The sequence below is a fragment of the Lithobates pipiens genome, unplaced genomic scaffold (assembly GCF_037356315.1).
Source record: "Lithobates pipiens isolate NorthernLeopardFrog02 unplaced genomic scaffold, aLitPip1_a1.2 Scaffold_16, whole genome shotgun sequence".
NCBI classification, from domain to species: Eukaryota; Metazoa; Chordata; class Amphibia; order Anura; family Ranidae; genus Lithobates; species Lithobates pipiens.
The window spans coordinates 7427015-7448270 of NW_027507748.1; the positions used below are offsets into that span (position 1 = coordinate 7427015).

A 21256-nucleotide genomic window follows, 5' to 3' on the forward strand; every position below is an offset into this window, starting at 1 on the left:
TCCTAAGGGATGGTCACTAGGTCCAATAGGAGATCCAAAGAGTGATTAATAGGTCCAACAGGAGATCCTAAGAGAGGTCACTGGGTCCAATAGGAGATCTGAAGAGTGGTTAAAAGGTCCAACGGGAGATCCTAAGGGATGGTCACTAGGTCCAATAGGAGATCCAAAGAGTGGTTAATAGGTCAAACAGGAGATCCTGAGAGAGGTCACTAGGTCCAACAGGAGATCCTAAGAGAGATCACTAAGTCCAGCAGGTGATCTTGAGAGGTCACTAGGTCCAACAGGAGATCCAAAAAGTGGTTACTAGGTCCAAAATGAGATCCAAAGAGTGATTAATAGGTCCAACAGGAGATCCTAAGAGAGGTCACTAGGTCCAATAGGAGATACAAAGAGTGGGTACTAGGTCCAGCAGAGTATTTAAAGATTGGTTACTAGATGCCACACATGGTCCTAAGAGAGGGGTCACTAGATCCAGCAGAGTATCCTAGGAGTAGTCAATAGACCCCGCACAACCTCAGATCAGGATTTTATCATTCAGTGTGGAGTGTGACTCAGGAAGAGAAAAGGTTTAAGAAGACCCCGGTACGGAGGTCCCTGGTTTTAGTGGTGGAGTCCCTGGTTTTAGTGGTGAAGTCCCGGGTTTTAGTGGTGGGGTCCCTGGTTTTAGTGGTGGAGTCCCTGGTTTTAGTGGTGAAGTCCCTGGTTTTAGTGGTGGAGTCCCTGGTTTTAGTGGTGAAGTCCCTGGTTTTAGTGGTGGAGTCCCTGGTTTTAATGGTGAAGTCCCTGGTTTTAGTGGTGGAGTCCCTGGTTTTAGTGGTGAAGTCCCTGGTTTTAGTGGTGGAGTCCCTGGTTTTAGTGGTGGAGTCCCTGGTTTTAATGGTGAAGTCCCTGGTTTTAGTGGTGGAGTCCCTGGTTTTAATGGTGAAGTCCCTGGTTTTAGTGGTGAAGTCCCTGGTTTTAGTGGTGAAGTCCCTGGTTTTAGTGGTGGAGTCCCTGGTTTTAGTGGTGGAGTCCCTGGTTTTAGTGGTGAAGTCCCTGGTTTTAGCAGTGGAGTCCCTGGTTTTGGTGGTGGAGTCCCTGGTTTTAGTGGTGGAGTCCCTGGTTTTAGTGGTGGAGTCCCTGGTTTTAGTGGTGAAGTCCCTGGTTTTAGTGGTGGAGTCCCTGGTTTTAGTGGTGAAGTCCCTGGTTTTAGTGGTGGAGTCCCTGGTTTTAGTGGTGGAGTCCCTGGTTTTAGTGGTGGAGTCCCTGGTTTTAGTGGTGAAGTCCCTGGTTTTAGTGGTGGAGTCCCTGGTTTTAGTGGTGGAGTCCCTGGTTTTAGTGGTGAAGTCCCTGGTTTTAGTGGTGGAGTCCCTGGTTTTGGTGGTGAAGTCCCTGGTTTTAGTGGTGAAGTCCCTGGTTTTAGTAGTGAAGTCCCTGGTTTTGGTCTCCTGTGACTTTTCCTGCAGTAACATTCCTGGGCCTGTCTGTACAGGATCCTCATGCAGCCCTCACACAGCCCAGGAGTCTGAGAGTCACTCTGGACAGGAGCAAGGTGCAGCTGTGTCAGCGATGACGGGGTTAATCCTGGGCACATTCCCAGAATTCCAGCCCCCCTCCCCCCCCACTCTTCTGATCCTGGAGGACTGGACACACCTTACAACCCTCCCACCATAAGTATAGAAAGAGTACAAACTTTAATCAGAAGTTGTGTCTGTGTCCCCGCTGGGGAGATTCACCCTCTTCTCACCCCGTGGCCATTGTCACCGAGACAGAAAGTGTGCGGATGTATTATGTGTAATAGAAGGATGTTTTCATTTCAGTAAATAAACAACATGTGACCCGTGTGATGTGGTGATTGGTGGAGGTGTGACGGATATTCCATGTACGTTACATTGTATCCATTCACCCGCACAGCATTAGATTGGATACTTTATTATCATTGTATTCAATACATCAATATTTTACATTGTAGCTCTCTGACCTCAGCACTACCTACCTACTGTACCCTCACCGGACACTTTATTAGGTGAACCTTGCTAGTAGTGGGTTAGACCCCCTTTATTAGGTTCCCCTTGCTAGTAGCAGATTGGACCCCTTTGGCCTTCATTCTTGGTGGCATAGATACAACAAGGTGTTGGAAACGTTCCTCAGAGATTTAGCTCCATAGTGACATCAAGAAGATGGGAACATTGTAGTCATAAAGGCATGGACAAGGTCAGAAACAATGCTCAGGTACCCCATCCCCCACACCATTACACCCCCACCACCAGCCTGAACCGGTGATAGCCCATCCCCCGCACCATTACACCCCCACCACCAGCCTGAACCAGTGATATCCCATCCCCCGCACCATTACACCCCCACCACCAGCCTGAACCGGTGATATCCCATCCCCCACACCATTACACCCCTTCCACCAGCCTGAACCTGTGATAGCCCATCCCCCGCACCATTACACCCCCACCACCAGCCTGAACCGGTGATAGCCCATCCCCCGCACCATTATACCCCCCACCACCAGCCTGAACTGGTGATAATCCATCCCCCGCACCATTACACCCACACCACCAGCCTGAACCGGTGATACCCCATCCCCCACACCATTACACCCCCACCACCAGCCTGAACCGGTGATACCCCATCCCCCACACCATTACAACCCCACCACCAGCCTGAACCGGTGATACCCCATCCCCCATACCATTACACCCCCACCACCAGCCTGAACCAGTGATACCCCATCCCCCATACCATTACACCCCCACCACCAGCCTGAACCGGTGATACCCCATCCCCCACACCATTACACCCCCACCACCAGCCTGAACCGGTGATACCCCATCCCCCACACCATTACACCCCCACCACCAGCCTGAACCGGTGATACCCCATCCCCCATACCATTACACCCCCACCACCAGCCTGAACCGGTGATATCCCATCCCCCACACCATTACACCCCACCACTAGGGATGAGCTTCGTGTTCGAGTCAAACCCATGTTCGGCTCGAACATCGGCTGTTTGTCGATTTCCAAACATTATGGGTCGTTCGTGCCAAATTTGACTGGCGCTTTACGGCCCATAATTCACTGTGGCATCGGAGTGCATTGCTGGCTGATGATTGGCCAAGCATGCACTATGACCCGCATGCTTAGCCAATCACAGCGCAGTCTGTCTAGGGAGCTATAATTGCCCAAAGCCAGGGTAGCTTTGGCCAATTATGGCTCAGGGGGTTTAGTACACGCCCCATACTATATAAGGCCGCCTGCGTGATGGCCTTGTGTAGTGTGTTGGGGCAGTAGAAACAGATAGACAGAGAGACGGTGTGATTTCATTTAATTTGAGTTAGATAGGCGAGCAGGAAGGAGGCTAGTCAGTTAGCTGCAGTCAGAGTGTATTGTGTATATATATGCATCCTAGGTGTTGTGTGTATATATATATATATATATATATATATATGTATATATATATATGTATATATATATATATATATATATATATATATATGTATATATATATATATATATATATATATATATATATATATATATACACTATTCAGTTTAACTAGATTTGTTCCTGTGTACTATGTCCTTTGCACAGTGTGCACCTCAAGCTACCCCAATTGCTGGTGTCCTTCTGATCCTATATCGCAGGCAGCTACTGCAGAAATTACAGTTGGTGTATTGTGTCATCTGCACAGTGTGCACATAAAGCTACCCCAATTGCTGGTGTTCTGCTGATCCTATCCGCAGGCAGCTGCAGTAATTACAGTTGGAGTACTGTGTACTCTGCACAGTGTGCACCTAAAGCTACCACAATTGCTGGTGTTCTTCTGATCCTATCCGCAGGCAGGCAGCTGCAGTAATTACAGTTGGTGTATTGTGTCATCTGCACAGTGTGCACCTAAAGCTACCCCAATTGCTGGTGTTCTTCTGATCCTATCCACAGGCAGCTTTAGCAATTACAGTTGGTGTTTTGTGTCATCTGCACAGTGTGCACCTAAAGCTACCCCAATTGCTGGTGTTCTTCTGATCCTATACCACAGGCAGCTGCTGCAGTAATTACAGTTGGTGTATTGTGTCATCTGCACTGTGTGCACCTAAAGCTACCTCAATTGCTGGTGTTCTTCTGATCCTATACCACAGGCAGGTGCTGCAGTAATTACAGTTGGTGTATTGTGTCATCTGCACAGTGTGCACCTAAAGCTACCCTAATTGCTGGTATTCTTATGATCCTATCCTGCAGGCAGCTGCAGTAATTAATGTTGGTGTACTGTGTACTCTGCACAGTGTGCACCTAAAGCTACCCCCAATTGCTGGTTTTGTTCTAATCCTATATCGCAGGCAGCTGCTGCAGTAATTACAGTTGGTGTATTGTGTCATCTGCACAGTGTGCACCTAAAGCTACCCCAATTGCTGGTGTTCTGCCGATCTTATCCACAGGCAGCTTTAGCAATTACAGTTAGTGTACTGTGTCGTATGCACAATGTGCACCTAAAGCTATCCCAATTGCTGGTGTTCTTCTGATCCTATCCATAGGCAGCTTTAGCAATTACAGTTGGTGTATTGTGTCATCTGCACAGTGTGCACCTAAAGCTACCCCAATTGCTGGTGTTCTTCTGATCCAACCGCAGGCAGCTTTAGCAATTACAGTTGGTGTATTGTGTCATCTGCACAGTATGCACCTAAAGCTACCCGAATTGCTGGTGTTCTTCTGATCCTATACCGCAGGCAGCTGCTGCAGTAATTACAAATGGTGTATTGTGTCATCTGCACACTATGCACCTAAATCTACCCCAATTGCTGGTGTTCTTCTGATCCTATATCGCAGGCAGCTGCTGCAGTAATTACAGTTGGTATATTGTGTCATCTGCACAGTATGCACCTAAAGCTACTCCAATTGTTGGTGTTCTGCTGATTCTATCCACAGGCAGCTTTAGCAACTACAGTTGGTGTATTGTGTCATCTGCACAGTGTGCACCTAAAGCTACCCCAATTGCTGGTGTTCTTCTGATCCTATACCCCAGGCAGCGGCTGCAGTAATTACAGTTGGTGTACTGTGTCATCTGCACAGTGTGCACCTAAAGCTACCCCAATTGCTGGTGTTCTTCTGATCCAACCGCAGGCAGCTTTAGCAATTACAGTTGGTGTATTGTGTCATCTGCACAGTATGCACCTAAAGCTACCCTAATTGCCGGTGTTCTTCTGATCCTATACCGCAGGCATCTGCTGCAGTAATTACAGTTGGTGTATTGTGTCATCTGCACACTGTGCACCTAAAGCTACCCCAATTGCTGGTTTTGTTCTGATCCTATATCGCAGGCAGCTGCTGCAGTAATTACAGTTGGTGTATTGTGTCATCTGCACAGTGTGCACCTAAAGCTACCCCAATTGCTGGTGTTCTGCCGATCCTATCCACAGGCAGCTTTAGCAATTACAGTTAGTGTACTGTGTCATATGCACAATGTGCACCTAAAGCTATCCCAATTGCTGGTGTTCTTCTGATCATATCCACAGGCAGCTTTAGCAATTACAGTTGGTGTATTTTGTCATCTGCACAGTGTGCACCTAAAGCTACCCCAATTGCTGGTGTTCTTCTGATCCTATACCGCAGGCAGCTGCTGCAGTAATTTCAGTTGGTGTACTGTGTCATATGCACAGTGTGCACCTAAAGCTACCCCAATTGCTGGTGTTCTTCTGATCCAACCGCAGGCAGCTTTAGCAATTTCAGTTGGTGTATTGTGTCATCTGCACAGTATGCACCTAAAGCTACCTCAATTGCTGGTGTCCTTCTGATCCTATACCGCAGGCAGCTGCTGCAGTAATTACAGTTGGTGTATTGTGTCATCTGCACAGTGTGCACCCAAAGCTACCCCAATTGCTGGTGTTCTTCTGATCATATCCACAGGCAGCTTTAGCAATTACAGTTGGTGTATTGTGTCATCTGCACAGTGTGCACCTAAAGCTACCCCAATTGCTGGTGTTCTTCTGATCCTATACAGCAGGCAGCTGCTGCAGTAATTACAGTTGGTGTACTGTGTCATCTGCACAGTGTGCACCTAAAGCTACCCCAATTGCTGGTGTTCTTCTGATCCAACCGCAAGCAGCTTTAGCAATTACAGTTGGTGTATTGTGTCATCTGCACAGTATGCACCTAAAGCTACCCCAATTGCTGGTGTTCTTCTGATCCTATACCGCAGGCAGCTGCTGCAGTAATTACAGATGGTGTATTGTGTCATCTGCACAGTGTGCACCTAAAGCTACCCCAATTGCTGGTGTTCTGTTGATTCTATCCACAGGCATCTTTAGCAACTACAGTTGGTGTATTGTGTCATCTGCACAGTGTGCACCTAAAGCTACCCCAATTGCTGGTGTTCTTCTGATCCTATACCAGAGACAGCTGCAGTAATTACAGTTGGTGTATTGTGTCATCTACACAGTGTGCATCTTAAGCTACCCCAATTGCTGGTGTTCTGATCCTATACCGCAGGCAGCTGCTGCAGTAATTACAGTTGGTGTATTGTGTCTTCTGAGCTACCCCAATCGCTGGTGTTCTTCTGATCCTATACCGTGGGCAGCTGCAGTAATTACAGTCAGTGTACTGTGTACTCTGCACAGTGTGCACCTAAAGCTACCCCAATTGCTGGTGTTCTTCTTATCATATACCACAGGAAGGCAGCTGCAGTAATTACAGTTGGTGTATTGTGTCTTCTTCACAGTGTGCACCTAAAGCTACCCCAATTGCTGGTGTTCTTCTTATCCTATACCACAGGAAGGCAGCTGCAGTAATTACAGTTGGTGTATTGTGTCATCTGCACAGTGTGCACCTAAAGCTACCCCAATTGCTGGTGTTCTTCTGATCCTATAAAGTAAGTTACATTAGCATCCATGGTGCTTCTCTGAGGTCCCAGAATGTCTGTCACAGTGCTTCTTCCCCTCCAGTGGCGGTGCATCCATAAAGGGCGCAGGATCGCCGCCCCCCCCTCTCCTGTCACTCGCTCTCTGACATAGATAGATTCATGCATTGCCATGGGCTCTAATAGGCGTTCAAACGGGTAAACAGTAGGCGCACTGATGTGTGTTCGCTGATTACTCATTGGTGTGTTAGGGAACACAAATTCGTTGCTTCCCTAATACTGACCCTGTATCTCAGCCAGTCAGGTTGCTCAGGTCTGGTTACCTGTCACCTGATTGGCTGAAACAGCAGGCACCAATATTGGACGCCTGACGGGAGGAGAGGACGGGAGAAGTGCAGGAGACACATGAAGGACCCCACCATTGTCGGCATCACCCGCTGCCTCACAAGACAGGGTAACTGCCAGGCAGAAGGCGAGCGGGGGAGGGGGCATACTGTCACACTGGCAGCATTGGGCACACTGGCAGCATTTGGCACAGTGGCAACGTTTGATGGGCACAGTTGCAGCAGTTGATGGCACAGTGGCAGCGTTTGATGGGCACAGCGGCTGCGTTTGATGGGCACAGCGGCTGCGTTTGATGGGCACAGCGGCTGCGTTTGATGGGGTTTTTTTTGTTTGTTTTTTCTGTTTGCACCCCCAAATTTTTTTAGCACCAGCCGCCACTGTTCCCCTCTCAGGTGCAGGGATGAGTGGTCTTTTAGCAGTCTGATATTCGGTCCTCTCAGAAGAGCCTCCATACTTCTTCTCAGCCAGAACAAAACAGCGAGGAACCACTTCTTCTCATTGCACCAGTGCCTTGTGGGATTTGCAGTTAACTCTTTCCAGCTCACTAAGCCAGGCCCATTCCGTCAGAACTACACCTCCCCACAGTCCTTGCAGTCCACATCTTGTGTGCCATCCTATTGGGTAGAGGGTGGGCTCAACACTGGCTGTACACAGGTCTACAATAAGAGTGCCCTCCTGTAGCTGTGCCTGTGTAAAAGTCTTCTCTGCTGCCAAACACAGAATCCTTCTCCTGTCAGTGCTGCAGACCGGTCTACGTGTGTGTCCCAAGACCCCGAAAACCCCCAATTCCCAAGTCTAGGGTACAATATTGGGGTCACTCTGCTCTGTCTCTCATCCAGGGATGAGCAGTCTTGAATCTCACCATGAGACACTTCCTGGGCAGAGCTTGCTTGAAAATACACAGTATGTCACAAAAGTCAGTACACCCCTCAGTCACATTTGTGTAAATCTTTTCTTCTATCTTTTCATGTGACAACACTGAAGAAATGACACTTGTCTACAATGTAAAGTAGTGAGTGTACAGCTTGTATAACAGTGTAAATTTCCTGTCCCCTTAAAATAACTCAACACACAGCCATTAATGTCTAAACCCCTTGACTAAGCTCTGGGGGGCATAGTGAAACGTGTTGGGGGGGGGGGGGGGTTGGCTTGGTTGTAGTCCAGACTGAGGTTACCACTCTTCACACCACTCCAGGGCATCTAGATGGGCGGCTCTTAGGGGCCACCCCATTGTTCTCTGAAGAATTCATGTCTAAATTGCTGGCCCCCCAGTGCCGGCAGCAATCATGCAGCCCCAGACCATGACACTCCCACCACCATGCCTGACTGTAGACAAGACACACTTGTCTTTGTCCTCCTCACCTGGTTGCCCCCACACACGCTTGACACCATCTGACACCAAATAAGTTTATCTTGGTCTCATCAGACCACAGGACATGGTTCCAGTAATCCATGTCCTTAGTCTGCTTGTCTTCAGCAAACTGCTTGTGGACTTTCTTGTGCATCATCTTTAGAAGAGGCTTCCTTCTGGGACGACAGCTATGCAGACCAATTTCGTGCAGTGTGCGGCGTATGGTCTGAGCACTGACAGGCTGACCCCCCCCCCCTTCCACCTCTGCAGCAATGCTGGCAGCACTCATACGTCGATTTCCCAAAGACAACCTCTGGATATGACGCTGAGCACGTACACTCAACTTCTTTGATGGACCATGGCGAGGCCTGTTCTGAGTGGGACCTGTCCTGTTATACCGCTGTATGGTCTTGGCCACCGTGCTGCAGATCAGTGTCCATCTGCAGCCTTGTCCAGTGTCATTGCAGTCTTGAAGGTTAAAAATGGCACAGCCGAGTCCTGTGTATCTCGGCGGCTCTCGGTTCCTCTCGGCGGGTCTCTCGGGTCCTCTCGCAGTCCCGAGCGGAGCCGAGAGTAGCCGAGTGTGCACGGCTTGGCTCAAAGTCACACCCAGTCCCTGTGTTATGTCCACAGGACGGGACTGGGCATCACTGTGAGCGGAGCCGAGTATACTCGGCTATTTATCTCAGCGGGGCCCGCGGGGCCCCCTATTGGGCGGGGCCCATGGGCTTGAGCCCAGTCAAGCCCAATGGTAAGTCCAGCCCTGCATGGCAGCATTGGGAGCATTTGATGGCACAGTGGCAACATTGGATGGCACAGTGGCTGTGTTTAATGGCACAGTGGCACCGTTTGATGGTTACAGTGGCTGCAACTGAGTGGCACAGTGGCTGCGTTTGATGGCACAGTGGCTGCGTTTGATGGCACAGTGGCTGCATTTGATGGCAAAGTGGCTGCATTTGATGGCACAGTGGTACCGTTTGATGGGCACAGTTACAGTGGCTGGGTTTGATGGCACAGTGGCGGTATTTGATGGCACAGTGGCTGCATTGGATGGCACAGTGGCACCATTTGATGGGCACAGTTACAGTGGCGGTATTTGATGGCACAGTGGTGGTATTTGATGGCACAGTGGCGGTATTTGATGGCACAGTGGCGGTATTTGATGCACAGTGGCGGTATTTGATGCACAGTGAGGCTGCAATTGATGTTTGTTTGTTTTTTGAATTTTTTAATTTGTTTGCGCCCCCCCCCCCCCCAAACATTTTGAGCACCAGCCGCCACTGCATGACACCGGGGAGGGAAAATGGCTAATTGGGTCCAATATCGACCTTTTCACTTAGGGGTGTACTCACTTTTGTTGCCAGCGGTTTAGACATTAATGCCTGTGTGTTGAGTTATTTGGAGGGGACAGGAAATTTACACTGTTATACAAGCTGTACACTCACTACTTTACATTGTAGACAAGTGTCATTTCTTCAGTGTTGTCACATGAAAAGACAGAAGAAAAGATTTACACAAATGTCACTGAGGGGTGTACTTACTTTTGTGAGATACTGTATATCCCATAATTTGTGGACTCTATAACTTTCCTACAGAATAAATAATATACACTGATTTGGGGTATTTTCACCAAAGAAATGGAGCAGAATACATTCTGGCCTAAATTTATAAGGAAAGGTTTTTTTTATTTGTAAACTTTTGTAACAGAAACAAAGAAAAACGTGTTTGTTTTCAAAATGTCTTTTTTCATTTATTGGGAAAAAATAACCCAGTGGTGATTAAATTCCACTAAAAGAAATCTCTATCTGTCTCAAAAAAAGATAAATATTTTGTTTGGGTACAGTGTTGCTTAATTGTCATTCAAAGTGTGACAGCGCTGAAAGCTGAAAATTGGCCTGGGCAGGAAGGGGGTAAAAGTGTCTGTTACTGAAGCGGTTAAATTGTTGATCCTGCCAAGAAAATCTTCCTTCAGGCTCTTCCTGTTACAGGGTGACAACGCTCTGTATCTGTTTCCCGAATGTGCTTCTGCGTTGTCACCCTGTCACACCGGCTTCCAATAGAGACTACAAGTGGTCTTTTCAACACAAACATTACACGGACGTGGTCCACTGTGGTCACCATCAGGAATTCTCACAAATGTCATGCAGCCATTGCTGGAGGGCATGTAGAAAAGAAGTAGCTGTAAATAGACTGAGACGATCAGCAGCAGAGTAGAAAAGAGTTAAAAAAGGAAAAACTATAATTTTACTCAAAAATGGCAATCGGCTATCATACACACGTCATCCAGTTTGGTTCTTCTGGTTTCCTGTAAGAGATCAATTTTTAGCAGCTTTATATTTGTTGCATATTTGTTGTAGAAAGAGGAAGTGTAAGTCCTGCAAAAAATAACTTCTCCAAAGATGGAGGGGATGAGTATAACACCTTTCAAATAGAGGTGGAGCCTTGGTCAGAGGGGCCCCTGGTATACTAAAGAGGAGGAGCCAGATGCCACTGATATCCTGAGCAGACGTCCACTGATACCCCGAGCAGACGTCCACTGATACCCCGAGCAGACGTCCACTGATACCCCGAGCAGACGTCCACTGATATCCTGAGCAGACGTCCACTGATATCCTGAGCAGACGTCCACTGATATCCTGAGCAGACGTCCACTGATATCCTGAGCAGACGTCCACTGATATCCTGAGCAGACGTCCACTGATACCCCGAGCAGACGTCCACTGATATCCTGAGCAGACTTCCACTGATACCCTGAGCAGACGTCCACTGATATCCTGAGCAGACGTCCACTGATACCCCGAGCAGACGTCCACTGATATCCTGAGCAGACGTCCACTGATATCCTGAGCAGACGTCCACTGATATCCTGAGCAGACGTCCACTAATATCCTGAGCAGACGTCCACTGATACCCCGAGCAGACGTCCACTGATATCCTGAGCAGACGTCCACTGATATCCTGAGCAGACGTCCACTGATATCCTGAGCAGACGTTCCACTGATATCCTGAGCAGACGTCCATTGATACCCCGAGCAGACGTCCCACTGATATCCTGAGCAGACGTCCATTGATACCCCGAGCAGACGTCCCACTGATATCCTGAGCAGACGTCCCACTGATATCCTGAGCAGATGTTCCACTGATATCCTGAGCAGACGTCCCACTGATATCCCGAGCAGACGTCCATTGATACCCCGAGCAGACGTCCCACTGATATCCTGAGCAGACGTCCCACTGATATCCTGAGCAGACGTCCCACTGATATCCTGAGCAGATGTTCCACTGATATCCTGAGCAGACGTCCCACTGATATCCTGAGCAGACGTCCACTGATATCCTGAGCAGACGTCCACTGATATCCCGAGCAGACGTCCACTGATATCCTGACATTCAGAACCAAAAGTCTACAACATTGTATGTGAGTTTATCAGGCCCGTGTGTGTTTATGTGTGTGTGGATGTATTTTATACAGTATACACTGATCAGGGGTAACATTATGACCAACCACCGTACATGACCACCCACCTAATATAGATGTATCTGCCACCAAGCAGTCAGTAGCAGATCCTTTAAGTCCTGTAAGTTGAAAGCTGGAGCCTCCATGGATTGTTTTCCCAGCACATTTGGAGGCCAAGTCAAAACATTTTGAACTTCTTGCTGTGCTCCTCAAACCATTCTTGAGTTCACCAGACCAGGCCACCTTCTTCCATTGCTCCGTGGCCCAGTGCTGATGCTCATGTGCCCACTGCAATGCCCCATTCACACGATAGGATTTTCCGACGGAAAATGTTTGATAGGAGCTTGTTGTCGGAAATTCCATCAGACATTTTCCATCGGAATTTCCGTCACACAAAATTTGAGAGCCGGTTCTCAAATTTTCCAACAACAAAATCCGAATGTCGGAAATTCCGATCGTGTTTACACAATTCCAATGCACAAATTTCCACGCATGCGCGGGATCAAGCAGAAGAGTAGCACTGGCTATAGAATTGTTCTTGACGTTTGGAATTTCCGACCAACTTTGTGGCTACACATACACAACAAACTACGATGCTCCACGTGTTCTGACACCTTTCGATCAGAACCAGCATGGGTTTTTCCAGCAATATGTCCTTCAGTAGCTCTTCTTTTGGATTGGACTACACGGGCCAGCCTTCCCCCCACCTCCATCAGTTAGCCTTGCCGTCCATGACCCTGTCACCAGTTGGCCGGTTTTAATTCCTTGGACCACTTTTGGTCAGTCCTGGCCGCTGCAAACCATGCAGGAACATCCCGGCAGTTTTGGAGTTGCTCTGACCCAGACATTACAATTTTTTGTCTCTGTCAGAGTCCCTCAAATCCTTACACTTGTCCAATTTGTCTGCTTTCAGCACATCACCTTCAGGGACAACATGTTCACTTGCTGTCTAGTTCAGGAATTCAGGTGTCATTGTAATGAGATATATTAATGTTATTTACTTTACCTCTCAGTGGTTATAATGTTATGATTTATCGGTGTGTTTGAATGTGTGTACAATATATATATACACTGTATATATTTTTTTACCATATTCATGTTCAACTTTTAATATAAAATACATAAATGTACTATTTTTATACTTAGACCCCTTTCACACTGCTGCACCCACAGCGTCGGCGGTAAAACGCCGCTATTTTTAGCGGCATTTTACCGTCGGATTTGCAGCGCATTTCGGCTGCTATCGGGGGGTAAAAGCGTCCCGCTAGCGGCCGAAATGCGCTGCAAATCCGAAAGGGTTAAAACCGCCCGCAATATCGGCGTTTTGCCGACGGTAATGCAGCGCTGCCCCATTGATTTCAATGGGGAGCAGCGGTGGAAGATCGGTAAACACACCGCTCCTTCACCGCTCCAAAGAAGCTGCTGGCAGGACTTTTCTCTGACGTCCTACCAGCGCAATGCTCCAGTGTGAAAGCCCTAGAGGGATCACACTGGAATGAATGGAGTAGCAGCTATAGCGCCTGCAAAACTCCCTCGGTGTATAAGGGGTCTTAGCGCCTGTTTTCAAACTGATGATAAATCTGGTCCAGGCATTGCTGAAAACACGAAGCAATAGAATCACAAACATTGACAATCATTTTGTTTGCTATTCGGGCGCTCTCTCCTTCAATGGCTCTTAATTCGCCAATTTTGTAGCATAAACTTTTTTTTAGAAAACCTCACAAGTAAAAAGTCTGGGGTGGTGCGAGGTCTGGTGACCGCGGAGGGTATTCTGCTGAACCTCCTCGCCCAATTCAGCTGTTTGGCAGATTCTCTTGGTGATGGTAATGTGGGGGGGGGGGGAGGGGGGGTGCCTCATCTTGTTGGAAATAAAAGTTCTCATCTCCAAAATCAGCAAGTTCAAGTAAGCGGCACCAGTTATGCCCCGTACACACGAGCGGACTTTTCGACATCCAAACTCCGACGGACTGAGTCCGTCAGACTATTCGATCGTGTGTGGGCTGCAACGGACTTTAGCTTCGCTAAAGTCTGACGGACTTTAGAAATGAAGCATGCTTTAAATTTTCCCGACGGAACTCCGCCGGACCCGGTCCCCTTCGAAAAATTTGCTCGTGTGTGTGCTACTCCGACGGACTAATACCGACGCTCGGGCAGCTATTGGCTACTGTCTATGAACTTCCTACGTCGAATCCAGTCGTACGTCATCACGTTCGACTCCGTCGGAGTTTGGTGTGATGGTGTGTGGCCAAGTCCGTTCGGTCGAAAAATCCGCCAGAACTCCGTCGGAACTCCAGCGGAACTCCGTCGGAGGTTTGTCAGACTTAATCCCTCTCGTGTGTACGGGGCATTACAGTACCATCAAAAAATAACGGTCCAGCGCCACACCGACCACTCCTGGTAAATGGACGGCGACGTTCCTCCATAATGTGCGGATTCTGAGGGGCCCAGTAAGTGTAATTGTGACGATCAATTAAACCAGGTGCTAAATATATATAAAAAAAAGACATTTATAGATTTTATTTAAAAATGAGAAAGTGATTTGCATGGTAGAAAAAATACTGACTTCATAATCATTCAAATTGTGTATATATATATATATAGTAGAGTCACTCCTGTCAGCTTCCAAATCTTTAGTCTGAGTTCACACAAATTTACAGCGAATTCGCTGCGGATTCCATTTGCGCATCAAAATCGCAACCCATTCGTGCAAACAGATTGCGGAGTGTATGTTAGGTTTATGTCAATCTGCAGTCGGTTTGCAAAACGCAGTGTGATTTGCAGAATCGAATCACATTGGTGTTCACATTCCGATTCCAGGTGCGCAAGTTTGGTTGCGAATGCGGTGCCACGTCGGGCTCAAATCGAGACACCGCATGAATTTCGCACAGGAACGTGCTGCAATTTCTGTGCAAATTACATGCGGTGTCCCGCAAAGCATGTATGTGAACCCGGGTTTAGAGAATACAACAGGATAATCTCATAGATAGCGGGCTCCTATATTTCTGCCAATATTACACAGAAAGAAAGGGAAGGAGATATCCTCTTGATGCAAAAAAAAAAAAAAAAAAAAATCTTTCCTTCAAAAATCCATGTGAATACATAAAAAAGGATAAAGCCCAGTAATGCAACAGCCACACACCTGACCAAAAATAGTTCGAACGAGTTTTTTCAAAAAAACAAACACACGTTCGTCAGAGAAAAGGATTTTGCCATCATGTAATGACCAAAATTTGATCGATAATTCGTTCAACTGACACAAATTAATAAATTTTTCGTTCGTTTTGTCACATGAGCGCGGTGCAAGCTGTTCAGGCGAGGAACACATTAACCTTTCAATTTATCGTCCGTTCGGCCAAAGTTTTGTCCAAACGTTTCCTTCGATTTTTCGGGCTCAAAAACGTCACAAACGATTTTTCGATTCCCGCCCATTAACTAGACGATAAACAAACTAGCTGTCCAAATGACAGATTTTTCGATCGATTTTTTTTTTCGTCTAGTGTATGGCCGCCATTACTGTACAGCTTCAAGCAATGCCGCTCTCTTCCTCCAGCTGTGTGCAAACTACCATTAATCAGAGCCATTCACATAGATAGAAGAGAAGCCGCTTCCAAGGAATCCCCAATCACTGATTACCCATCAATCATTGGGAATGTATATCAACTAACAAAAAATGGATCCGAACAAAAAAAAAAGTAAGTTTTGACCTTCAGATATCAAACCGATAGAGAAAAGGGACCTCTTATCTCCGGAGGAATGATGGACAACCATTAATGTATTACAATGTTGCGCTTTCTGTATTGTTTTGACTTGTGAGGCTTTTTGTGTTTGGATACATTTTCCTGTAGTGGATACATTCTTTCTGTATACATATACACGGATCTCTGTGTATTTCTATACATGTAGCGATGATTGAACTGGGTTTAGTTCATGGGAGGATTGGTAAACTCAGAAAATGACAAATATAGCGCCCAAACCCCAAAGATGATTCTTCATATTTTTCATGCCTTTTTGAAGGCCGGTGTCTTATCATATAAGGTCCTCCATCTAATAGTGTCCACTGTGTAGTGCGCATGCGCAGTACACAGCAACGCAGATTCCGAAAATTGCCGAGGATGAACGGCGCCTGCGCGTTGAGTCCAGGTTCTAGCCCCACCATCCAAGTGGACATAGAGTAGGAATAAAAAAGAGCCGAGCGCAGCGAGGCCGAGCCTGAAGCGTGGCAAGCGAAGCTCGCCCGGGAGGGGCCCTCTAATATTCACAACCCTATGTCCGCTTGGATGGTGGGGCTACCACCTCCACTCACGGCGCAGGCGCCGTTCAGCTTCGGAGATTTTCCGAAGCTTCGTCTGCTCCGTACTGCGCATGCGCAGTACGGGGTGGACACTATATGATGGCCGGACACTATATGGCAGAACACCGGCTTGTAAGCTCTTGTTAACCACTTCAGCCCCGGACCATTTTCCAGCTAAAGGACCAGGCCCCTTTTTGCGATTCGGCACTGCGTCGCTTTAACTGACAATTGCGCGGTCGTGCGACGTGGCTCCCAAACAAAATTGACGTCCTTTTTTCCCACAACAAATAGAGCTTTCTTTTGGTGGTATTCGATCACCTCTGTGGTTTTTATTTTTTGCGCTATAAACAAAAATAGAGCGACAATTTTGAAAAAAACGCATTCTTTTTTACTTTTTGCTATAATAAATATCCCCAAAAAATATATAAAAAAATGTTTTTTTCCTCAGTTTAGGCCGATACGTATTCTTCTACATAGTTTTGGTTAAAAAAAAAAATGCAATAAGCGTTTATTGATTGGTTTGCGCAAAAGTTATAGCGCCTACAAAATAGGGGATAGTTTTATGGCATTTTTATTAATAATAATTTTTTTACTAGTAATGGCGGCGATCAGCGATTTTTATTGTGACTGCGACATTGTGGCGGACACGTCAGACAATTTTGACACATTTTTGGGACCATTGTCATTTATACAGCAATCGGTGCTGAAATGGATAAGAGCTACAATCTAGTTGAAGGTTATCTGCTGCTGTTTCCATAAACAAATATAAATTTTCTGATTATCATTATACACATTATATTCCTTCACAGTGCGATTAAAAATGCACTGATTACTGTAACCCCTTCACTGTCACTGGTACTGAAGGGGTTAACCACTAGGGGGCAGTGTAGGGGTTATGTGTGACGTTTGTGTTTTTTTTTTACTGTAGGGGGGCGTGGCTTGGCGTGTGAAGTCACTGATCGTCTTTCCCTATGACAGGGAACAGACGATCGGTGACAGGCTCACTAGGAAGCACAGGGAGAGGTTTGTTTACACTTACCTCTCTTTGTTCTTCAGCTCTGTGACCCGATCGCGGGACACCAGTGATGATCAGGTCCACTGGTCCTGCGGCCACGGAGCACAGGCCCGGGTCGCGAGTGCGCCCTGCCGGCAGTGCGCACGCGATCCACGGCTGGGCTCTTAAAGGGCAACCTACCTTTATGTGCTTGTGCCCAGCCGTGCCATTCTGCCGGCGTATATCGTCGTGAGGCGGTCCTTAAGTGGTAAAAAAAAAAAAAAAGGCGTGAACTGACAAGGAGGACATATTCCAAAGCAAAAAAAATAAAAAATCATTCTGTGGGAAACCGGTCTTTACTTTTCTTTTAGCATTGGGCTCTAATTTATGGGATTCAATGAGGTTCCAGTTTTTCCCTGAAACTCGACTCATGTTCACCAAACCTGCATTGAACTGAACACAAGTGTGTCCCGCTCAGCCCTAAAACTTATTTTAAGTCATTTTCAATCATTTTAAAATCTACTGTTTCTTTAACCACTTCCGCCCTGGAAGATTTTACCCCCCTTCCTGACCGGAGCACTTTTTAGAATTCGGCACCGCGTCGCTTTAACTGACAAATTGCGCGGTCGTGCGACGCTGTACCCAAACAAAATCTGCGTCCTTCTTTCCCCACAAATAGAGCTTTCTTTTGGCGGCATTTGATCACCTCTGCGGTTTTTATTTTTTGAGCTATAAATAAAAAAAAGCGACAATTTTGTAAAAAAACAAAACACAATGGGGGTTATTTACTAAAGGAAAATCCACTTTGCACTGAAAGTGCACTTGGAAGTAAAGTCGCTGTAGATCCGAGGGGAACATGCAAGGAAAATTAAAAAAAACAGCATTTTAGCTTGCACATGATTGGATGATAAAATCAGCAGAGCTTCCCCTCATTTCAGATCTACCCCATAGATTTATAGCGACTGCACTTTCAGGTGCATTTGTAGTGCAAAGTGGATTTTCCTTTCGTAAATAACCCCCCCAATATCTTTCACTTTTTGCAATAATAAATATCTCTTTTTTTTTCCCTTAGTTTAGGCCGATACGTATTCTTCTTCTACATATTTTTGGTAGAAAAAAAAAAAATCGCAATAAGCATATTTTGATTGGTTTGCGCAAAAGTTATCGCGTCTACAAAATAGGGGATGGATTTATAGCATTTTTTATTATTGTTATAATTTTTTTGTACTAGTAATGGCGGCGATGTGCGATTTTTAACGGGACTGTGATATTGCGGGAGGACAAATTGGACACTTTTGACACATTTTTGGGACCATTGACAGTTATACGGCGATCAGTGCTAACAAAATGCACTTATTACTGTCAAAATGTCACTGGTAGGGAAGGGGTTAACAGGGGGGCGATCAAGGGGTTAACTGCATTCCCTCTCTGTGTTCTAACTGGGGGGGGGGGGGGGGGTGGGACTTGCTAGGGGGAAGAGAGCGATCGGTATCCATACTTTGTATGAACACGCAATCGGTCTCTTCTCCCCTCAGAGAAGCTAGTGGCCACAGGGCGCCCCTAGTGGCCACAGGGCGAAGGGACGTAACATAACCTGGCATGAGGAGTCTGGTCCGGAAGTTGCTAAATAATTCCTGGGAAGAAAGCCTTCCTTTAAGCACTTCCTGTTATAGGATGACGAATGAGGTCTTACCCCCCCCCCCCCCCCCACAATTATGCTCCATTGTTGTCACCCTGTCACACCGGCTTCCAATAGAGACTACATTACACATGACATGATGCTCTGTTGTCACCATCAGGAAACCTAAAAAATGCCATAAAAAAGGGGAAATATAGAATTTTATTCTAAAAATAACAATTGTTTATGATAGGAATCAAGATGGTCCGCACCGCAGATTTGTTGTGTTCAGTGAGCTGCGGTCACATGTAGTCTCCCGGGATGTGTAAGAAATAAATAATCAGGTATGACCGGCGCTAAAAATAATACAGAATTATCCAAATCCTAAAAATGCCGAGATATCTCATCTCAATCAACAGGTGCAAAATATATGTAATAAATATACTGTCTAGTGCTCATGTTGTAAAGCGCTGTGCAAACTGTTGCCGCTATATAAATCATGTATAATAATAATAATAATAATAATAGTCAAAATAGTGAGTTATCAAACGACATAAACAATTATTTATTTTGTATGTATTTTGAAAGATGTTTATTTCTGTGGAGGTTTTTTTATTGAGATTTATTTATATTTTGTATGGATTTTTGAAGGGTATCAATTACTGTTTCCCCCGAGGCAGAATATCTATTATGTATATTTTGCACTTGATGATTGGGATGAGATATCTCGGGCATTCTTTAGGATTCGGATCATTTTTTTTAGTTCGGTCACTAGTGATGGACGAACTTCCGACGGGACGTTTCGCGAACGCGAAATGCGAACGGACCCAAACGTTCGCGAAACCGACCGTTCGCCGCGGGCCCCATTGACTTCAATGGGAGGCGAACTTTGCAAACCTTCATGTCGAATTTGCGGCCACGTGGTAATTATTAGGGGGTAAAACGTAGTCCCACCATCTGGACAATGACATAATACATGTATGAGGTGAATTTGGGATCGATAACTACAAGCATTTTTATTTTATTTGGGAAATTGTTCTAACAATTCAGGACTATGGAGCTAATGAAGGCAATGGAGGAGAGGGAAGGTCAGGGACCAGGGTAGGCAAAGAAGAGGGTGCAGGAGATGATCACCAGCAGCGTGACATACCGGAATGACACATGCACCGTGATAGAGGCATCTGACAGCAGCACCGTAATACAGAGCACTGACAGCAGCACCGTGACATACAGCGCTGACAGCAGCACCGTGACATACAGCGCTGACAGCAGCACCGTGACATACAGCGCTGACAGCAGCACCGTGACATACAGCGCTGACAGCAGCACCGTGACATACAGCGCTGACAGCAGCACCGTGACATACAGCGCTGACAGCAGCACCGTGACATACAGCGCTGACAGCAGCACCGTGACATACAGCGCTGACAGCAGCACCGTGACATACAGCGCTGACAGCAGCACCGTGACATACAGCGCTGACAGCAGCACCGTGACATACAGCACTGACAGCAGCACCGTAAGCAGCCCCAGGAGGAAGTCAGCACAGCACAGGGATGGTGTGATCCCCTCATAATAAGAACCCCCAGGAGGAAGTCAGCACAGCACAGGGATAGTGTGATCCCTTCATAATAAGAACCCCCAGGAGGAAGTCAGCACAGCACAGGGATATCATAAGCAGCCCCAGTAGAAATATGACACCGCTCAACCTCTTCAAAGAGGAGGGTAGGGGCATATAGTACGGTGTGCTTTTTTGGGTCAAGGAAGTGAGCCAAATGAATTAAGAAGGTCTGTGTGCTTGATTAAAAAAATAGTTTATAGACATATACATGGTCTACTGGTCACATGTGTTGAATTCCTCCGAGATCCATGCCTCATTCATTTTTAGAAATGTGAGGTAGTTAACACTGTGGTGAGCTAGGCGAGTACGCTTATCGGTCACAATCCCCCCTGCTGCGCTGAACGTCCTTTCGGACAGGACACTGGATGAGGGGCAAGCCAACAGTTCGATTGCAAATTGGGCAAGCTCTGGCCAGAGGTCAAGCCTGCCCACCCAGTAGTCTAGGGGTTCATCACTCCTCAGAGCGTCCACATCGGCCGTTAACCCAATGTAGTCGGACACCTGACGGTCTAGGCGTTCCCTGATGCTGGATCCGGATGACACCTGTCGATGGGTCGGCTGAAAGAATGACCTCATATCCGAAGTCACCAACACATCTTCAAACCGGCCTCTTCTTGCAGGCGCTGTTGGATTGGTACCCGCAAATCCTTCTCTGGGAGTGGGAATTGCTCCTCTGCCAGCGCACGCAAAAGCAGAATGCAGCATTTCTCGAAGCAAGGCCTGGAAGTGCTGCATTCTGA

The 21256-nt window shown here is 46.8% G+C and overlaps 1 protein-coding gene across 1 annotated transcript in view; it reads left to right on the top strand.

The window, feature by feature from the left end:
* Nucleotides 1-21256, top strand: part of LOC143981571 (T-cell surface antigen CD2-like) — a 278489-nt gene that overhangs the window by 143631 nt on the left and 113602 nt on the right. The gene's annotated exons all lie outside the window — the stretch shown is intronic.